This window comes from Parasteatoda tepidariorum, chromosome 2, assembly GCF_043381705.1.
Source record: "Parasteatoda tepidariorum isolate YZ-2023 chromosome 2, CAS_Ptep_4.0, whole genome shotgun sequence".
In the NCBI taxonomy this organism is placed as follows: Eukaryota; Metazoa; Arthropoda; class Arachnida; order Araneae; family Theridiidae; genus Parasteatoda; species Parasteatoda tepidariorum.
The window spans coordinates 91,381,414-91,394,471 of NC_092205.1; the positions used below are offsets into that span (position 1 = coordinate 91,381,414).

The window sequence follows — 13,058 nt, forward strand, 5'->3', positions numbered from 1 at the left end:
TCAATAAGTCATTTCGTCGACAGGGTCATTTCATCAACAAGTCATTTCGTCGACAGGGTCATTTCGTCGACAAAGTCATTTCGTCGACAGGGTCATTTCGTCGACAGGGCCATTTCGTCGACAGGGTCATTTCATTGACAGCGTCATTTCGTCGACAAAGCCATTTCGTTTACAATATGTAGAAAAGGTTATTTAGTAGGCAAAGTCATGCTTAATTTTGAAACTAGTTTTATGATTTTTTAGAATAGACCTTAGCCGAACAGGTGGCCGACTGGTTAGCGTGTCTGACTGCAGCATTGGCCGCAGGTTCGAATCCTGCTCAGGGCATGGATGTTTCTTTGTCTCACTGTGTTCTCTCTGCTCCTTTGTTTGAATGTAACCCGCCCTATAAACGGGTTTGGGGTTGTGTGACGTAGCCACGCTGCTCCACTGCCGTATCTTCGCCACTGGTGCCCACTGGGTAACGAGAAGAGAGTAGCAGTTTTGGCATTTCTGTGGCCAATGGGACAAACCCCAAGTGCCCGCCATTAAAAAAAATAATAAAAAAAATAGAAGAAAAAACATTAGACGTTATGCTCCTTGCACTTTTTTGTAATTTAGTACATTTGTGATAAAAATTTTTAAACCTAGCCTGATGCAAAATCTTTATGTTGCAGTTGTCAGAAAAGAAACATTTTATTTGAAAATTGCCTACTCCTCCATTCACATCACGTTGCAAAAACGAAACATTAAATGTATTTTACATATTTAAGTTGTATATTACACTATTTTTTTCTAGTCACATTTAACACATTTATTTCTAAGATTAATTTTTAATGTACATTATTATAGATTATCATCGCAAAAGCAGTTGCAATAACTATTGTGAATGATTCTTGATGTAGGAAGTGAATGACGGGTGAAATTAGCAAGGAAAAAAAGGCAGTATATATTGAATCTTGGAGATAATGAAACCACGTGGTCGATAGGTAATTTCAATGACAAGGTCTTTTCGTTAACAAGCCATTTCAGCTGCAGAAATTCTCTGTAGATAAAGAGAATAATATACTTATATAAAGTTCCCCCACAATGAGTAATACGCATTAATACAGTTTAAAATCTTGTCAAAAAAAAAAAAAAAAAAAAGGAAAAGGAACAAACTTTTACAATGATAACAATGGTGGTAATTGCAAAGAATTTAAGCCGAAAACACAGATCTTTTAGATAGTTAGCTATTAAAATTACTTCTTGTTTTATCAAAAATTTATATATTCCCTGTGTTTATATATTTATTTTTTCAAGATCAGTTGATTTTTTTTCATATGCAAGTAATCCTTAACTTTGTTACTATTGACATATTAACAAAATTTTCTTACATAAATATTAATATATTTTCTCTTTAAAAAAATATCGATATAGGAAAAAATAAACTAAGTTGTATGTGTGTCTATTACGAAGGTTGGTGAGCGAAGTGAGCAAGGGGCGAAACTTCCTAGTATTATAAAAATCTTGAATAAAATGCATGTGGTGAAAAATAAAATGAAAATCCAACTTGGGAAACATTGTTGATAAAAAATTTTGTTCTAAACCCCTTCCTCATGTCTTTGTCAGCTATGCTGCTGAAGAGGGAAGTTTCTGACAATTCTTGTGAAATTTAAATGAAATATTATTTGAAGCAAAAATCTTGTTCCCGCATTTCCAGTTTATTTCATTTATTATTAAATTAATTATTTAAAACGTTTTAATGTTTAATAGTTTAATATGTATTTAATTATATGTGTTCCCCAAACATTTATAAGTTCTTTTACCTTATAAAATAAACTTCGTTAATGTAAAAAAAAAAGAAAAAAACTCAAAAGGACTCCACATCCTCGGTATGCGATGCAATGGAAATGATAGTGTAAAAAATGGTTCCAAATCAGAGGAGGGGTGGAAACGTGTCTAATTGGTTTTTATGATTTAAAACATTGGAAAAAAAAAGACGCAACTTAGTACGATATAACAAATAAATTGACTTTTGAGTTTATAATTGAGGAGAGTTATCCATATGCACCTGATTTTATTCTTACTAATGTTTAATTAAAATAAGTTTAGCAAACTTATTTTTTTACTCAAATATTAAAATGTTTTTCTTTTCGATTTGCCAGAGAATTAAAATTTATTTAAATTAATGAAATTTTATATGAGAGTATACATTTTAAAGGCTAGCACTAAGGAATGTCCATTAAAAAGTGTAATCAGAAATGAAAATGTTTTTAAACATCATGTTTGATATGTGAACTGAAAAAGAAAAAGAAATGTTAATTTTTGTCACCAAAACGAAAAAAGTTTATTGTGAAATTTCGTCCTTTAATTTTTGCTATGCGTGAAAATTTTTAAATTTTTTCCTCATTTTTAGTCTACTGGATAAACTTGATATTTTAAATATATATACATTTTTTATTTTAAATTTTTTTCTAAATTTTAGCTTTGAGTCTTCTGGCTTGTGCAGGCCGAAAATAATCAAAATTTTGATTGGCGTTAAGTTCTGCTAATAGTGATCAGAAAGAGTTTGAATATTGTGTTTTCATCCTGTACAGGAAATCAGTTAAAAATTTAAGCAATTAAACTAGTCAAAAATTGGTCAAATTTTAATTGCAAGATTTTTCTTTCCTTTTTCGAAGAGTAAGAGTTATTTATTCTTACGTTTAAATTCCAGGTTTGATTTTTTTGTTCATTTTCTTTTAAACAAAATGTGTCTAATTTAAATCCTACAAATAAAAAANTGTGTCTAATTTAAATCCTGCAAATAAAAAGGAATTAATTCATCATTTATTTACTACTATTCTTATTCTTATTAAATTAGACTATTATTATTTAATTATAATAATAATAGTATAATTTAATAGTATAATAGTAATAGTATAATTTAATTATAATAATAATAGTATAATTTTATGATAGAATAATTTAATAATATTAGATTGGAATTCAATAATTAATACTATTATTAAATTCACTATCCATAGAAAAAAAATATTTTGTGAAGAGCAAACGCTAACAGGCTAGCAACGTTACGCCTGTCTTTCTAAACATTTTTGGTCCTGTGAGTAGAACTTTAAATATTGTAGAAGTTTACAACCGCCTCGGTAAATACCTAAACATCATGTTTGCGATCCTATAGTTCTTCAAAAATTGTAATAGTGGTAACGAAACTAAGACTAAGTTCGATTGTTCGAATAAGCATATTCCTGTCCTAATGTTAAAGATGCTGAATAAAAAGTTTAAAATTGCAATTAAAGTGAACATTAAGAGCTTACTTTTCCACCATAAAAAAACCTAGAATTTTGTTTTTTTTTAAACTTATGCAGATATAATTATTTGGTCTATGATTACTTTCATTTCTGTGAGAATTTGGCTGTTTGATTTGAAGTCTATGTTTTTGAATCTATGAAGTCTATGTTTTGTTTATGAATTTGATTTTTTAATAGCCTCAAATCTAACGTCAAGCGAAATTTAGCAGGGACGCTTGGATTTTTAGGATCAGGACTTTTTTTTAAAAGTAACAATAACAATTCCAAGAAGAAATGTTACCATGAATAAATAACTGCAGCTTCCACCGTTTCTAAAAGATCACGTGGTCTTGAACTGCATAAGGAATAGTGAAATGTTGACATTTAATCGGGTTATCAGACTTAAATTTAGTTTCAGGAATTATGAAATCAGAACGTTTTCATGAAATTAGAAAAAAGCAGAACAATTTGACATAGTTAAACAACAAAATTTTATTTTGTTGTTCAGGTGTTAAATGTGCTAAGTAAAATTCTTTATATTTAAATTCTCATTACAGGAGGAGGAGAAATTAATATTCTCAAAGCTATCAAATTCTCGAATGTTTTCTTCTTCCAAATCAAATCTCTATTTATGTGCCAATAATTTTCACTAATATTTTTTTATTGTTAATGATTGGTTTTCAACACGATGTAATGATACTTCAAAATTTGAATTATCCAATTTAGGTTTAAAAAAAAGAAAAGTTTTATGTTGTTTATTCAATTTCAAATCGCTGAGATTTCAGAATAAGCTTGTGATTAAAAATGGGATAAGATTTACAAATATTATCACACAATCAGTGGTAGGAAAAACTACATTATTTTTGTAGTTTACTACAACTATAACTACGTTGTTACAAATGTAGCGATTTTAGTTTAAGCTTGTGATTTAGAATGGCATAAGATTAACAAATATTATCACACAATCAGTGGTAGGAAAAATTACATTACTTTTGTAGTTTACTACAACTATAACTAAGTTGTTACAAATGTAAAGATTTCAGTTTAAGCTTGTGATTAAGAATGGCACAAGATTAACAAATATTATCACGCAATCAGTGGTAGGTAAAATTACATTATTTTTGTAGTTTATTACAACTATAACTATGTTGTTACAAATGTAGAGATTTCAGTTTTAGCTTGTGATTAAGAATGGCGTAATGTTCTCAAATATTATCACGCAATCAGTGGTAGGAAAAACTACATTACTTTTGTCGTTTACTGCAACTATAACTACGTTGTTACAAATGTAAAGATTTCAGTTTAAGCTTGTGATTAAGAATGGCACAAAATTAACAAATATTATCACACAATCAGCGGTAGGTAAAACTACATTATTTTTGTAGTTTATTACAACTATAACTATGTTGTTACAAATGTAGAGATTTCAGTTTTAGCTTGTGATTAAGAATGGCGTAATGTTCTCAAATATTATCACACAATCAGTGGTAGGAAAAATTACATTATTTTTGTAGTTTGCTTCAACTATAACTATGTTGTTACAAATGTAGAGATTTCAGTTTTAGCTTGTGATTAAGAATGGCGTAATGTTCTCAAATATTATCACACAATCAGTGGTAGGTAAAACTGCATTACTTTTGTAGTTTACTACAACTATAACTACGTTGTTACGAATGTAGTTAACTACAACTTATTTTTTTTAACAAAATTTAGTGCCTACTAACTACTTTGGAATTGTAGCAGCTACTTCACTACTTTAAGAACTTTTCTGGAGAACTTAATTAACACATATGTTCAAAATGAATTTTAATAAGAAATTGGATTACAATAAATATAAGGGAATAATTAAGAATTGTTTTCTCATGTTTACACGACCCAGTTTGTTATTCCAAAGCATTTAATTTTCGAATTCGTTTATGTTAAATAAACGAATTCGAAAATTCATCTTTTTATACCTTTTTCGACTGCGAATATTTAATTTAAGAAAGTCGAAACTATCTTGCAATTTTTTTAATTGTTTAATACTCTTTCATTTCCTGGAGGTTTCATAGTAAATAAAAATCTCTCTCCCCCTCAAAATGAATAATTTGGAATTTGAAAACCGAAAAAAAAATATCGCCTTTAACTTTCTAGCGCTAAAACTCTTTTTTTTACAATTTTTTTGAAGTTAAACTGTTGTTTAATGCTCTTTCATCTCCTGGAGATTTCACTGTAAATAAAAATCCCCCCCCCTAAAACAAACCAATAGATTTTGACAAAGACTCAAAATGAATAATTTGGAATTTGAAAACCGAAAAAAAATATATCGCCTTTAACTTTCTAGCACTAAAACTCATTTTTTTAAAAAAAATTAAAAAGTGAAACATTTGTTTAATGCTCTTTCATTTCCTGGAGATTTCACTGTAAATAAAAATCCCCCCCCCCAAAAAAAATCAATAGATTTTGACAAAAACTCAAAATGAATAATTTGCAATTTGAAAATCGAAAAAAAAATTTCGCCTCTAACTTTCTAGCGCTAAAATTCTTTTGAAAAAAAGAAAAATTAAAAAGTGAAACTGTTGTTATTACTGTAAAAATCGTTAAAAATGCTTCACTCAGTAAGTTTCGACGCCATTAACTGATTTAATAACAGACGGAGTTAAATATACAATTTTTGTTCTCTTTACAATAGAAAACAAAAGATAAAAATTTCTATTTTAAAATGTGTTCACTATTAAATAAAAATTTCTTTAGCGAGTCCTTTAGAAATCCCTAATAACCCTTAAAGTTTTCAGCTCTCACTGAGGGGGGGGGAGTGGGGGCATTAGCTCCCACTTCGGGAAACACCCATGCTTTAGAACTTGAAAAAAAATCTATAAAACGAAAAAAAAATGTCGAAATGTTATTTTAGGAATTGCATTTTTTTAAGTATAATTAAATAATAAACCATATCTCGACATTGTCTCAGAAAAAACAGGGCATTGATTCAAATTCCTTTGAGGAATCTGTGAGAGTAAAGGGAAAAAGTAAGAGGGAAAAATAAGAATCACGGGGGAAAAGTGAGGTCTCCGATTTATTGATGATTTTCTCTTCTCAGTTAGGCTTCAGAGAGCAGGCAGAAAAGAGCAGCAATTTTCCCGACGCTTGTTCGAAGCGGGAAAAAAAGAAAAGGTATTTTATTTTTAGAACATTTTTGCTGTAAATTGAGACAGTATTTGTTTTTAAAACTTTGATGTGGGATTACGTAAGTTAGAAAATTTATTTTTACAAGAGTTGTTGAATGGTATGGAAATACTTTAAAGAACTTTCATTCGGAATTTTCATCTAAAATAATGAGGTAAGGAGTTGTTTTTAATTTATATCGAAAAGAACATGTTGGTTTTATTTTATTGTTTCAGATTCATTTGAATTTTGAAGTATAAAATAGTATTGGTATTTATTATTATTATTTTTTTGATTGTTTTTTTTAATTTTATATTAATATCTTTTATGATTTGCAGCTTTTATATAACTTGCGTCTCTCACTCGTGTTAATCCGTAGAAGAATCATCTTTTTTTCTTTTATTCACATGATTCTGAATTTTTACAGAAGTTAAATATAAGCATGAAAATTGTTTAAATGCAGCACTTATGTGTGACACAATACTAAACTTTTTCTAAAAAGAATAATTTTCCTTTTTTGAATTAAAACTTGAAGAAAACAAATATTATTTCATGCGACAAAAGTCATAAAAATCATTATAATTACTGAAAACAGCCTTTAATATGCGGTCAAATATATCTTTTTTAGTCAGTTTTTTTAGTTAATTTTTTCCTTTTTTTCTGCCTACACAATTTTGTAACGTACACATTTTTGTATTTATTTTTGAATAAAATATTTTTTTAAATAATGAAAATTAATTTAATATTATTTTTTTGAATTAATTAATTCAAATTATTTAAATTAACTAATTTAAAATTATTTAATATTTTTTGCATAAAATGTTTTAAATAATAAATTTTTAAAATATTTTTTGAACTCAAAAAGCGTTTTAACAAAAAATAAAGCATTAGAAATTCATTAAAAATATTTTTAATGTATATAATTTTATTTAAAAGGCACTACGTTATTAAGAATATTATTACATTAATTTGCCCCATTATGTTAAAATGAATCGCTTTTTTTATATAAATGTTTATTTATTATTAATTCATTCATTAATGTTCTATTCATTCCATTCTTTTAAAATATTTCTAATTGCAAAATATATTGCGTTAAATAATCTTTATATTAAAATTTTTATTAATTAAACGAAGAAAAAAAAGACATTTTTATGTTATAAAAATTTGTTGATGCTAGTGCAGACTCCTAAAGAATAACATCAACGTAAATTATAGTGAAATAAAATGTTTTCACATATACTAGCAAACAAGGTTTTCAAGGCAATTGAGGATAAAATATTTGTGGAAGATTTTTTTTTCCTGTACAATGCGCAAAAATGAAGATTGAATAACTTTCGTTCTAATGATCGGATTTTCACGTGGGGTGACCTCAAATATGCTAATTATTTATTAAGTTACAGAATCAGACACAAAGCGTACTTTCTCTTAATAAACATACTTTATTTTTACATATTTGGATTCTTGACTTTCAATATAGCCGTAATCTCGAAGTTGCGGCCCTAATAGTTTAGACAGAAGAGCGGATGAAAGTTTGGTCCCCTTAATATTAATCTCACTTTTTGCATTTTTAGTCATCTTTAAAACTAATAGAGCAATTTCAAAAAAAATTGCACCCACTCATGAAACCCATTTTTCCGAAGATAATTTCATGAAAACAATATTTTTTAATAATAATTTATTATCTTTTATCATTTGATTTAATTGTGGATGAAAAAATTTGGAATTATGTGCTAAACTTTTTTTATGTCATATAACTTTACGTAAATTTCTATTGTAAATTCTAAAGTTTCAACTGTTTTTATATAGTAGAAACCGAGAAAAATAAAAAAATAATTATTTAAAAAAAAAAGTTATTTGGTGACTATGTAGAAATATTAAAACGGAGCGATTAATATTTAAATGTGATTAGCTTACGAAGACCCTGACTTACGCACGCATAACGTAAAATTTCATTCATATTTTTTCCACTGATAGTTGAAAGTTAATTTTTTTTTTAATAATGAAATAGTATATTCCTTTTTAACTCGTCTGAAAATGTATTCGTCATTTAATAAAGAGATTTGAATATAACATTTTATTGAATAAAAAACATTTTATTAAACGAATTATGAATTTTATGCAAGCATGTTTCTGATAGAATGTGGTTATACATCTGCTCTTTTTGAATTTTATTTAAGTTGGTTCATTGAAAAATTGATACAATTTCAATAATATACGTACGTATGTATTGATTTGGAATAGTATATTTTTCAATTTCTTTAATATATATTTTATCATCATAATTAAGCAATTACAACCTAAAGGAAGGTAAAAATTTTATAAAAAGTACCGTTAAATCTTGACTAAAATTGTAGTATTAACGATGATTATATATGAATTCGTGTTTTTATATTTCATGTTACTACGAAGAGAATAGATTTGCCGAATATGTATAGCCAACGATTTCAAACATCTTAAAATTTCTCATTTTCGTCTTAAACGTCTTAATCTTGAAATAAATTTTTGAATTACCTGGCCACGTGTGTATCAACTATTTAATTATATTTTTACATTTTCCAAAATTTTATTCTTAACGCTACTACGTAGATTATTTTTTTAAATAACATACTAATTTATTTTTTTAGTAGTTTAAGTTTTCCTTTAAATTAAACGTTCGTTTGTGAATTATTATTATTAAAATCTTAGTGGAAGAAAACTTAGAATTATTGATAATTAAGCTTGTTTATTAAGTTTTGATAATTAAGTTTTGAAAAAAATCTTCATTAAAATTACTCGATGGCATTTACTTAGCATGTTTTTTTTTCTTCGAAAAATGAAGTTAAATTATTGACTGTTTTTTATTATTACTTATTTATTCGTATAATGAAAAGTAAATGCTCATATGTGAAACGCAAAAAATACAAGAGGTTGTTCTGCTTTTTAAGAGGACGAAAAATTCTGGAATTACTATTTTATTTTGACGTTTAAACTAATTCTCTCCAGTTAACTTTAAGAAATTTGCCCTTTTAAGCAAGATAATTGGGAAAAAGGTTTTTAAAAATATTAATCAACTTTATTACAATGCACAAAATATTGTTATATCAGAAAAATGCTCAATATGCCTTATTTTGTTAAAAAAGCAAACACTAAAAATATAAAATCGTAAAAAGATTCCAAAACCGTGCTGTCGTTTGAATCATCATCTCAAAAAATTGTTCTTTTTCTAACCTTCGGTTTTTTGAATACTAAAGTAAGGTATATTAGTACATTTTTGCACTACAACTTATTTTAGAGCTGTTGTTATTGTTGTTGTAGTTGATTTACGCCGCTCTCGAGCTGCACAATGGGCTATTGGCGACGGTCTGGGAAACATCCCTGAGGATGATCCGAAGATTCGCCATCATAATTCTGATTCTCTGCAGAGGGAATGGCACCTCCTCTTCGCTAGCCCGACAACCTGCGCACGAAGTCGAGCACTTTACTGTAGAACAGTTTAACGAGGACCCATACAGCACACCCTCGGTCCCTACGCAGACTAATCCAAGTTTTCACCCTCCCGCACAGTGACCGCAGCCAGTGATGCTTGACTTCGGTGATCTGCTGGGAACCGAGTCTTAACGATCAGTCCACTGCGGGACTTTAGAGCTGTAGTATATTCGTTCAGAAGATAGTTTTAGCATATTTTTTTAAAATCTTTTTCGAAATTATAAATGGAAATTTATAATAGAAATTATAAATAGAAATAGAAATATTATAAATAGAAATTATAAATAGAAATTATAAATAGAAATAGAAATATTATAAATCGAAATTATAAATAGAAATAGAAATATTATAAATAGAAATTATAAATAGAAATAGAAGTATTATAAATAGAAATTATAAATAGAAAATAGAAATTATGAATCGAAATTTTCTTATATTTTGCCGTAAGGAGACAAGAACGTTAATATTTCATTGAAGCTCAATTAAACCGTGTTAATGATTTCATTAAACCCACAGGACTGAAATCTGAAAAACGTATTATTGCTTGAAACAGTTAGAAACAATCAAATTTCTATTTATTTAAACTGGTTCCTTTATTTCGTTGAGAGCGGCAGGAAGTGTAAGGAAAAGCGAGAAAACGCCCCCGTTTACCATATCATACTATCAAGGGTCTGTCCAGACATTTTGAGAAAGGTCCTGTTTTTGTAAAATTTTGAAGAAACTATTCATAATTTGTGAATATAAAAAGAGCATTAAGTCACATTCTTTCAACCAGGGTCCTGCTTTTGTGAATTTGTGCAAATAGGGTCCTGTTATTGCAAAAATCGCTAAAAACCTATTCAAGAAGTTTTTAAATTGTAAATAGATACACGACTCTGCTCAACAATTGCTGCTACTAAATTAGAGATGCAACATACAAATATTTGGTATTTAGCCTATATTGCTGAGCACAGAATATTCATTTCGGACGAATAATGGAAACAAAATCACTCACATTTTTAATAATTTCAATTACATATTTTAAATAACACAACTTAGCTATGTATCACTTCTAATGTGTTACGCATTAGTTAAGCTTAAATAATTCTTAAATTAATAATATTTTATTGAAGAAATCACCAGAAATTAATTTTTATTTATATAATATTCTATTAATTAATTGTATGAATAAATATGAATTGATCAATTATTTATTTACAAAAAAAATTATCATTTAATATCAATAAGAATGTGCACACAATGTTTGTAAAAGTAGACATATTTTCCTAGAATACTACATTTGGAATTTAAACTTACAAGGGAAACTAGGGAAGTGTGACTCGCCAATTTTGAAATAAACTAGTGGGATATATGCCTTATGAGGAATAATTTTAGGGGGCAACAGTCGTTTCGGCCCATAGAAGGTCCTGTGAGAGATAAAAAATAATTCAATATATAGAAAAATCGGTATTTTATTACTTCAATGCAGACTATTAGTTATTGTAATTGTCTCATAGTCCAATAAATTATTAATTAATTGGTTAATTAATTGATTTGCTTATTAACAAATTAATTATTTGATCATTAATTAATTAATTACTAATTAATTAATTATTAATTAATTGATTTGTAATTACATATTCCAATTAATTTGGAAAATTTTTTGGAGAAAAAAAATTTGAAAAATTTGATATCAATTTTTTTTTAAAAATTAACCTAACAGGTTCTTCTGAAAATCTAGAGATATATAAAATTTTCGAAATCCATTTTGACAATAAATATGCATTATATAGTATGTGAAAGTACCACAAAATTAATTGGAGTATGAGATAATTACAATAACTAATAGTTTGCATTGAAGTAATAATATACCAATTTTTCTATACATTAAATTATTTTTTATCTCTCATAGGACCTTCTATGGGCCGAAACGAATGTTGCCCCCTAAAATTATTCTTCATAAGGCATACATCCCACTAGTTTATTTCAAAATTGGCGAGTCACACTTCCCTAGTTTCCCTTGTTAGAGAAACTTGGAAAACTTAGTTCGTTTCGAACCGTCTTTCTTTTTTTTTTCCCCGGAAAGTTTTTATTCGATTAACAAAACAATAATGAAGATAAACAGATTTGTGAAGGGTCCGATTAAAAGATAAATTATTTTGTGAAGGGTCCGTTTTTATGAAAAGTTATTTTGTGAAAGGTCCGTTAACGGACTCAAATTTCTTCTAAACACCCTTGACTATAATATGCATTAAATGGTATAACTTCAGCATTTGTAAACAAAAAAGTTAAAAAATAAATGAAGGATGCAAAAAATAAACACTATTGAAATATGCTCTGCAGTGTACCCTAAAATATACATAAATTTTGAATCGATGAATAAAAAATTTCGAAGGGAGACGTTAATTTATTCGAAATAATTTGCCTTGTAACTATTCAGCTTTGATTCCAGGGGTCATTCCGCGTTTGAAATTTCAATTGTAAACGGAATTGTTTAATATCCTTAAAAAATGTTTTTTTTTTCCTTCAGAGCAGCAGTTAAGAAAAAAAATAATAATAATAAAATGATTTTTTAGAAAGTTGTGACGAATTATATGAGTACAAATAAGTTTCCGACGTTTTCTATCGAAAATTAGCAGTTTATAGTGATCGATGTGAAATTGATTGCTTAGTCACTTGTAAAGAGCAAGTTTTCTTTCCTCAAGTTATCCTGTTACTATAGTCATCATGGCATCGCATAAAATGAAATCGTGTTTTTTGTCATATAATGACACTGGTTTATTATTGTTTTCAGAGAGTGATTAAAAGTAATTCAAATATGTCGCCAAATAGGTTCTGCCGATTGAATTAAATTCCTCATTGCTCCTTTTTCAATTCCTAACTATTAGTTCATACTCTCCCTACATCTTGCTCAAATTTTCACTTTTTAATAAAATACTTTTTATTCATCCACTAAATAAATTCAAATAATTTTTTTTAAAACTTTTAGTGGCTGACGCATGTTAATACAGTTTTTTCAAATATTAATTCATTCAATAAATAGGAATGAGCGAAAAACGAAATGGAATTTTCTGATGGGTTAAGCGTTAGTCATTGTTTTAAATTTTACTATAAGCGATTCAGTTTTTCGCATATTTTAAAATTTTATTTATTACTTTTTTATATTTCCGATTGCAGAGATTGACAAACTCTTAACAAGAACAAACATAGATAAGAGAAAAA

The 13,058-nt window shown here is 27.5% G+C and overlaps 1 protein-coding gene across 1 annotated transcript in view; it reads left to right on the forward strand.

Annotated features, from left to right (window-relative positions):
* The first annotated feature begins 6,334 nt into the window (after window positions 1-6,334).
* The window catches only part of LOC107439782 (dopamine receptor 2), a 105,648-nt gene continuing 98,924 nt past the window's right edge, over window positions 6,335-13,058 (forward strand). The window contains exon 1 of the mRNA XM_071177909.1: window positions 6,335-6,567. The gene's annotated coding sequence lies outside the window, so the exon portion shown is untranslated. The remainder of the gene's footprint in view (window positions 6,568-13,058) is intronic.